Consider the following 7,798-nt stretch of genomic DNA (forward strand, 5'->3'; position numbering starts at 1 on the left):
TATGCTCTCAGCAGCTGTAATAATAATCTTAAATTACATAGCCACACAAATAATAGATGCTGGTTAATTTGTAGTCATAGCCATAACACTCACTATATTAACTTATATCAGAATTTATTATGCTAGATAAATTGATAAAACAAAAACAAAAAAATATTTAGAAGAAATTATGCAAATGTATTGAAGCCTTAAGTTATTTACAAGGCAGGGATGCCATATTAGAAATGAAACATTTTGTAAATATAAAATAAAAAGTAGAGTGATATGATATGAAAAAAGAAATTAATTAAGATTTTATATATTATTGTCGCACTACCTCTAGTTGGTATATTATATCTTAAAATAGTAGCAGTTTGTAATAATATCAAAAATATACTAGTATTTAAAATATAACTCAAAACTGTTTTTCAAATAAGAAAAAAATAGCTTTCCTAAAAATACGTAAATAAGAGAAAAAATTTTCTAATTTATTACATTCATACTGGGATAAATAATAAGATGTTAAATTTCAAATAATATTTTAAATAAATAGATGGCGTTAAATATTTAAAAGCAATTTATTACTTATATTAATTATCAAATCATTTATTAATAAAATTTATTAAAATATTAACTGTAATATATAATATAACTGTCAAATACGTTTGTAAAAGTGGTATTTAACCTAATATTTTATAACCAATTATATCTAATAGAGGATTGAAAACTATATGTTTACTTACTTTTTATAAATAAATCTCTTATACTTATTTGGATTTGGACCTTGAAAATAATTTTAAGAAGAGGCATGGTAATTAAATTTAAATATCAATAATATAGTTGATTAGTGATTTTGAATTCGGCTAATTACAAAATTAAATTTGTTAATTTTCAATTAATATTTATTAAAAAATTTCCAATTTCTATTAAATATACCAAAAACGTGCTGCTGCTAGTTGCATCAAGATTATTTTCCTATAGCTCACTACTTTGCAGAAATTTATAAAAACCAAATTTAGATTTGGTTCAGGTTAATGAGTTGGCGGAAAATATATATGAACAGGTAGATACAATAAGAATGAATGTAGATGAATATTTTCATAATATTTATATAGACGTTGAATCGAAAGCTAAATTTTATGATATAACACTAATTAAACCTCGTCTAGCACCTAGGCAATTATTGGGATGTAAAATAAATATTGGCTCAACTGAAGAATATTATAAAATTCCATTTTCACCCCATTCTTAGATACTTTTTTATAGCAAATAAAAGTACGGTTTTTAGGTAAAAAAAACAAGTCTTTAGCAATCTTCAAGTTTTATTACCCAAAGATCTTTTATCGTTTTCTAATGTCACTATTGGTAAAATTAAATATTTAGCAAGATTTTATTCCTATGATATTGATACTGAAATAAATTTAATCATTGAATTGAAATTGTGGTATAAATATTTACTACGTTTAGCTATTTTACCTGAGCATGCTATTGATGCGCTCAATCGGTGTAAAGAAACCTTGGCTCAATTTCCTAATATTTTGAAGTTGTTTTATATTCTTGCATGTTTGCCTATTGCAACATGTACGAATGAAACGACTTTTTACAACTTGAGAAGGTTGTAAACATATTTACGAAGTACTACATCCGAATCTCGGCTAAATGGGTTAGCTCTGTTAAATATCCACAGAGATTTGGTTCCAACGACAAACAAAATTCTTGATGAATTGGCAACATTCCCACGAAAATTAAAAACCACATTATAATTATAGTATTTAATAAAATTTTTTATATAATATTGTATTTGAAAAGAAGTTATAAAAACTTGTTTTTTAAATTATTTTCTAGTCAATATTTTATACACACCACATTACTATTAGTATTTTCAATAAAAAAAATTATATTCTACTTATATTGTATGAGAATTTAAGCTGAGGCTAGTTTTTAAAGCAAATTTTATAAAAAAAATGACATTAAACTTTATTTAAACTTTACATTTAAAAAACTTCATTAAATCCTAACTTAAATAAAAAATAGGCTTGTAATATCCATAAGCACAAATTAGTAAATAATAGTTAAAAATAGAAATATAATTATTATTAAGACCCGCCGAAGGCAGGGGAAAAGCTGGCTGAAGACCAGGTAAAAAGGGTTTAGGGGCGAAGCCACAAACCCCCCCCCCCCCCCCAAGAAAATCTTGGATACGCCACTGGCTAGGACGGAGTGGGCAAAATCCATGACAACCACAACAATATTTCCGATATCTGTAAAACAGAAGGATTGGGATTTACCACTTGTGAAAAACTCCGTTGATTACCTTATTTCAAGTCTTTCACCTTTGGCTAGGTCCACATTCATTGAACTTATCAAAAATCGGAGATATGAATTCCTAGATGTTATTCCATCTAGTCATCTTAAACTTGAATTGGACACGAGCTTAGCTATGCTTTATGTAACAGGCTCAACATTCCTTTTTCATTACCATATAAATGCAGCAAATGTCATACTGATAATGACAATATGGCGCTTCATCCTTTACAATGCAATCATAATCCCGGTCGGAAAACCCGACACTCGAGGTGCAATCTAATCACATCTCTTGCACTTAGGTCAGCTGGTTTTCCTACCTCATTGGAGGCTTCTGGTCTATTTCCCGATGGTAGGCGTCCTAATGGAGTTACACGAATTCCATGGTCATATGGAAAGTTTCTGATGTAATTTTTCTTGTTTGGACACGAACTCTCCTTCCAATTTTAACGAGGATGCTCTGAACAGAGCTCAAAATTTTAAGATCACCAAGTATAGCGCTGATTCTTCTAATTACATATTCGTACCAATCATCTGCTCCACTTTAACAACATATGGTGATTTGGCTAAAAAGTTTTTTAAATACGTTGGCCGCCTAATCAGGAAAATTTCTGGAGAACCTCGGGAAGGCTTTTACTTAAGACAGAGGATCGCAATAGCTATTCTTAAGACTAATTATGTTTGTTTTATCAATTCGATCTCTCCCGATGATTAGAGGAACAGGATTTTGAATAATTGTGCTGGTTTCGCATTTATTTATTTTGTATTTTACATTAATATATTATTTATAATATTGTCTTTTTGTTATTATGATTTTTATTTATTTATCGTTTACTAACTATTTACTTCATTAATTGTACTTTATTCAATATTTTTTTAACGTGTCTCAAAATACTAAAAATATTTAAATTTATATCAAATAAAACACTATTATTACTAAAATTTCATTCAATATATGTTTACAATTATTATTTTCTAGAGTTATACATTTACTATCTGAATGTTGACCAAGGCAGCAACTAGGAATTATGTCTCAGGGGAGCTCTGGGGTATAGCAATTTCTTTGGTCATATTTCGATCATAAATTGCAAACAATCAGATACAACTGGAAATTGCATATTTCAATTAATCATTGGTGAATAAACAGAATATACTATGAACTAGGTGATTAATAAAAATATGCAATATATTATATCAAAATATAAATATTTAGTAAATAACTAAATTTGGTAATATTAATCAAAATTTATATAATATTTAAAATTTATGTAATAACAAGGTTAATTTAGAAATTATATGACATAAAAACGTTCAAAAGGGGAAATCAGTAATTCATTAAAGGCGAAAATATTTTTAGGGGATCACTATACCCCCCCCCCCCACCCACCATCCGTTATTTTTCAGTTGTTGTATCTCTTGATTTATATGTATAAACGCGAAAATTTAAATATATATCATAATTAATTATAATTTATCATTTACTTTTGAAATTGAAATTTAATTTTCAATTTGTAATTTATATTTTCAATTTGTATTATAAACCTAAATCATCTGGTATAAATTTTTTAAAATGTTATCGCAAATGGATATCCAAATCAATGTAAGTGAGTTAGACAATTATGATATTAATGAAATGGAAGGTGCACTGGAAAAAAATGTTCTTGATAATAATAATACAAATTTTCCATTTTTTGAAGAATATTTTCAAATTAATGTAAAAACAAAAGGCGCAAATTTATTTGTTTAAAATGTAAAAAAAATGTATCCTTAAATAAATCTTGCAGCTATAACCTCAAAAAACACCTAAAGATAATTGTCATTTTTAAAATCTAATAGTATTTTTATTTTGTAAGAATTTTTATGCCAACAGTTTAAAGATAGAAAAACTTCATAATAATTTTGGTATAGGGAAGACTCCAAAAGTTCAATTCAATTCAAGCTAAATTGATTAATAATATTGCACATGCCAATATTTCTCAGAAACTGTCTGATAATTGTCGATTTTATAATTAATACAGTTCAGTCAATATCATTGGTTGATAATCCAATCCCCTATACAACTATTTTTTGTCGCCAGAAACTAATGATTGAGATAGCAGACAAAGATGTAGTTAGAACCATAAAAAGATCCACTGATAATTTTTTTTGAAATATATTAATATATTAGAAAAGACGCGTTTTTTAAATAGAAAAATACAAATGAGCATTTTTGAAAATTTTTCTTATATGAAAAATATGTATATAAAATTAAATACTACCTTTCCCTAAAGTGCTAGAGTTGAAAAATTATTTAGTAAGGTGAAACTTATACTTTTTGATAGTCGCTCATTACTTGGGGATGATAGTATAGAAATGATTTTATTATTAAAATGCAACAAAATAAATAAAAAATGAATATTGTGCCATAATTTTTTTTAACATTCAATTTTTTATTAAAATTCATATACAAATATGATAAAATATTATTATTCAAAAATTAACATTATAATATAAAGAATATAATAAAATATGTCATATATAAGTTTAAGTTAAAAAAAAGAAGATTGATACAAATGTATTATTTTATAAAAAGAAAAAACATTAAAAAATATATCAAGTAGCGAGGTCGGGTGTTTTAAATATTTGATAATTAGATCTAATTATAGATACGGCGATTTCCTGCTTAAGTTTATAAAATGGAGAAAGGTATGATTTTTTTATTGATTTGGATATTATTTTGAAGAGATCTAATGCCGCTTGTCTAAAAGAGCAGTTTGATGTAGCTGCTATGGGAACAAAGTGGTTGTCACACAATATGTGTGTATTTTATATATTTTAGAGATTCGGCTCTGTTTAGGGAATCATGCGAATTATTAGATGGGGCCATGGGATCAATGCAGGTAAAATCTCACATTAAATGCTTTCCCATTAAAAAAGGTACGATTGTTTTGCCGTCAGGGCGTTTTTTATCTAAAAAAGATGTTGGTTCTAAAATACAGGGAAAATTGGCTATATTTAAAAAGAAGCTACTATTGTATTTATTTTATCATGTCGGCTGATTTTTGAAATAAATTTACAATGGAGAGCGTGTCTCCCATACGCGTCTGCCGATTGATTGCATTTAATGCAAATATATTGGTTTAGGAAAGGTATGCCCAAGCGTAAATTAATTGCATAACGAAAAGCGTGTTATCTATTAGCTGGTTATTTAAAATGCTGGGATATGAATCTAACCATTCATGGCCAGAGTTGTTGAAATTAAGTGATCTTAGGAGGGATTTATATTGGTGATCATCGCTCAAGTTGAGGTAAGCTAAGGAACGAGATACCAATCCTTGATTCCAATCTTTTTGTTACGTTGAATCTGGTGGGGCTGTGTTTGGTAAGACATTAATATTCCAACAACGTAAGGCTTCATCTAATAAATTATCTTTATCGATGGTAATAATTTGTGAGGTAATATTTTTTACTGATAAGGTTGATGAGATGAAGGAAACAAGAGCTATACTTAATGCCGATCTTAGGCCTAGTCCTCCGGATTTACAAGGGAGAGTTGCTTGAAGCCATGAGCTAGAATCGAGTTTGATGTTTAATAACTCTGTCATCATTTGTAGTATCTTTTGTTCGTATTCTTTTAAAAGAATTTCAAAATAGAAGGCACCAGATGTTCTTAAACAATACTGGATTTGTGGTATTAAAAGGGCGTTTTTGAGAATGTAATATGCTTGATGGATGGGTAATTTTTTTAAGATCGATAGTTTGGGGAATAGTGATTGAAGGTGATTATTTAAAAAATTAAAAACTCCCTCTACACCTCCAAATGGGGCTCCTAATATACTGAAATCTTGTAAGGTATCCTTCTAAAGTTATCTAATATGGTGTCTGTTGGAGGCGGAGAAGAATAAATTTCACATTTATTTATATTTAAGGATAAATTAAATTCATCAAAGTGTTTGTTGATTATATCTAGACAATTCTGGATTGAAGAAATGGTCTTCGATTTAGTACAATCGTCAAGGTACCAAACATGTAGATTGAGTTTGCATGAGAGAGCAATATCACTTATTAGGTGTTTAAGGGTATAGCAAAAAGTAGTGATCCTAATGGGTCACCCTGTTAGAGGCTTTCTGCAGAATTAATAATATAATCATTAAATTTGAGTAAGGAAGTAATGCCATAGCTAAGATGGGTAATTATGGTAGTCAGGGAATGTTTCCAAGATAGTATCGATCATTTTATTCCTATTAATTAAATTAAAGGCATTGGATATGTCTAGTTTTGCTATATAATCTTCAGGTTTGAGGTTGGATAAAGCTAGTCGACTGCAATGGATTGCGACTTCACAGCCTCCTTTTACTCCAGATCCCACTTGGTAAGGAGCTAAGCTCAAGGTTATTGTAGATTTGAGTCGATTACAAGTGATTTTTGAAATGGTTCGTTGTTAGAAAATTCCAATAGCTGTTGGGCGCACTTGATTTTCAGCTTTTTCAAGAGCAATTAGTCGAGCACCAAAGATTATTGGTGCTAATTTATGTAGTAATTTCCCGTTGATAATAAGATTAAAAATTTTCGTTAAAGAATTAAAGAAATTCGGAACTGTCTAAACCCAAGAGGTCGATAATAAATGATGGTCGAAGGTAATCCAGTCCTGGAGCAGAATCGTTTAATAGCGTTTAAGGCTTCTCCGGGAATGATATTTATCTTTGAATGTTATAGGCAGTGTTTGAGGAGTGTATTTGGGGCTCGGATAAAATAATATCCATATCAATAAAAAAATCATACCTTTCTCCATTTTATAAACTTAAGCAGAAAATCGCCGTATCTATAATTAAATCTAATTATCAAATATTTAAAACATCATGGGCCGACCTCGCCACTTGATATTTTTTTAAAAAAATGTTATTACTTTTTATAAAAATATACATTTGTATCAATCTTTATTTTATTATATTTGTATATGAATTTTAATAAAAAATTAGTTATTTTTATTACATAAATTATAGTCTTTTACATAAATTTTTTTATAATCAAAACTATCTATATTTAAATATTTATAAATGTTGATTTTTATGTATTACATACTATGCAGTTATATTATCAGCAAAAAATAATATAAATTTATTTCTAAATTCATTTATAAAAATTAACCAAAGTTACCTTTTAAAAATAGTAGATAATAGCGCGCTATATTTTTTGATGGGTAGCGATAGCGGTAGCGTACTCCTTTTTTGACGATAGCGGTAGCGTGCTACTTTTAAAAGTTGGCTTTTACAACTCTGATATATATGTCATATTAGCTGACACTTCCATGCCTTCCAGGCCAATAATAATTCACCCTCCCTTTTTAGATATTTATCCCCTTCCTTATAAAAAATTACTTTACCCATCATCTTCTCCCCCCCCCCCCCCCCCACTTTTTTCTTCTCTTTTTCACCTTTTCTGGTGGTAAGCTCCTTCAATATCTCTCTCCACTTTATGTTATTCATACTATCTCTTTTATCTAATTTATACTTCTTTATATTGGCTCTAGCCTTAT

Source organism: Gordionus sp. m RMFG-2023, chromosome 1 (genome assembly GCF_954871325.1).
Source record: "Gordionus sp. m RMFG-2023 chromosome 1, tfGorSpeb1-WG-v2, whole genome shotgun sequence".
Classification (NCBI taxonomy): Eukaryota; Metazoa; Nematomorpha; class Gordioida; order Chordodea; family Parachordodidae; genus Gordionus; species Gordionus sp. m RMFG-2023.